We start from the raw sequence: 2500 nt of genomic DNA on the forward strand, positions 1-2500 counted from the left end.
TATATATATATATATATATATATATAAATATGTAGGTATAGATTCTCTGAACTCGAAAAATGTAAAAAAAAAAAAATCATATGAATTCCGAAACTAATCAAATTATTTTTCCCTAAGCTTAAATGTTCTATAGTTTTCTTTTTTATTATGTCGTCTTGCTTCAAAAAGTTTTATAGATTATCTTTTTCCCACAGTTTAGAAGGTGTATTTTTTCTTTATATCTTTGCTAAAGTGAGCACAAAAGTTATATAGATTATTTTTCCGATGTACTGGGAAGTTATGAAAATATTTTTTTCTCCTGAACTCAGATGCTTTATAGAATTTTCGTACTCTGAAATCAGAAGGGACATGAATATATTATCTTGAACTCGAAAGACGTAGTTGTGTTTTCTCCAAAATTAAAAAAGGAAAAAATATCTTGCTCTTCAAATTCAGATAGTTATCTTTCTTATAAACTCAGAGGTCGTGCTAACATTCTCATATAGACTCAAATGTCATATATATTGTTTGTTATCAGAATTCTGAAGTTACATTTTATTGATTGTATTGAAAAATAGTAATGTTAGCGTAAAATTATCATCAACTATTACTGTGAAGAGATACAAAGTGAATTATTGAAATTTATGACCTGTTAGTCTTTAGTAGCAACAGTATCTTTTTTTCCCAAATGTCTCTTACGCTAGATATGATTGGAAAAGTACTATTCTCAACTTTAATCTATATTATTTCGATCAATTAATCTCTGGTAAGGAGTCTTTCATTAAACCCCGTGCAGGGAGGAAGGAGTTTGTATCAGTAGCTCAGATAAAGATAGTTTTTATTAATAAATCTTTAGTTGTAGGATGTTCTTTTATATCAATACCTCTCAAGTAGGAAGTTTCTTGGATCAATAGGTCTATGGTAGGTGGAATTTTATATAATTGATTTTTGTAAAAAGTTTTTGACCAATAACAACGTGTGAAAAGGAGTTTAGACAAATGAATGCTTAAATAGGATGAATTTTGAATCTATAACTATCTGACCAAGAAAAAAAAAGTTTCTTTGATCTATGTCTCTCAAGTAGAAATTTATTTTGAACGAATAACCCTTCTCTTCGAAACGAAACAACAAATTACTTAACTCCCTTTTGTCTTTCCCATTATCGATTGAAAAAAGAATTTGTGTTGCGCAGAAAGAAACATTACAGATCATATTGAAATACCGTCATATTTATCCAATCCGGAAAACGATATCGTTTATGGCTGTCTGGTCTGTTAACGTTTTAAAATTTTCAGGTCTGATAATAAAATTTTGAAAAAGGAGTATTTATATTGTTTTAGCAACTAAAGGCGAATCATTACCTAGACTACATTCCAAGACAAGCAGTGATATATTTTCTAGCTGTAGTAAGTTTAATTAAATTATTAATTTTTTTAAGTAAAAGAAAAGCTACAATACCATTAATTGTTCTTATCTCTCTTGATTAGTCCCACCTCCTCTTTTCTTATAAAATGGCCATATTATCTCAAACGAGCTACCAAATCTTTATATTTCACATTATATATACCACACATTCTTAAATTATGCCTCTCCACCCTTTCCAGCAGTGATATTCTAGCAACTCATCTATCAATCATCATTTCGGTTCTTTCCTACGGTCCCTCCTTTTTCCTTTTAAGTGTCCTAGTCTGGGACCCTTTTAAAAGTACAGGCCTGATAACTCTCTTTATATATATATATATATATATATATATATATATATATATATATATATATATATATATATATATATATATATGTATGTATATATATATATATATATATATATATATATATATATATATACATATATATATATATATATATATATATATATATATATATATATATATATATATATTTATATATGTATATATATATATATATATATATATATATATATATATATATATATATATATATATATATATATCAATTTAAAGCCTCAATGGCAGGTTCTTATAAAAAAAGCAACTTCAGTTATTTCACCTCATTTTTTACCATGTTTTTTACACTCAACAGACTACCTCGTTCCGCTGTTAATAATGATTCTAAGTAGTTAAGTTGATTTTCCTGTTTTAGCATTGTACCATTTCTTCCTAATAAAAACGTTGTCAATATGAATTTTATTTCATCCAATTTTATATGCTGCAAAATTACTACTTTCCTTAAACTGTGTTCAAGACTAGCTGATTCATAGCTTCTGCTAACGCTAACAATCATTCACTTCCCTGATTTCTTCCTTTAAAACCTCTTCTTCTATGTATTCCTTCAAAGACATCAGATCTCTCACCTACATGGCCATTCATTTACTATATAGCACTAATAGTTCACTTCTTGAAATTCTTTCTATGTTATTCTCATTTGCCTCTAAATGCTTCCTTTCCTCATAACTAAAACCTTGTTAAGGGTCGTATACCGATATATGCCATACTCTCACCATTTACCAACTCCTGCAAATCTGGAAGGAGAATAATTACTA

Source organism: Palaemon carinicauda, chromosome 4 (assembly GCF_036898095.1).
Source record: "Palaemon carinicauda isolate YSFRI2023 chromosome 4, ASM3689809v2, whole genome shotgun sequence".
In the NCBI taxonomy this organism is placed as follows: Eukaryota; Metazoa; Arthropoda; class Malacostraca; order Decapoda; family Palaemonidae; genus Palaemon; species Palaemon carinicauda.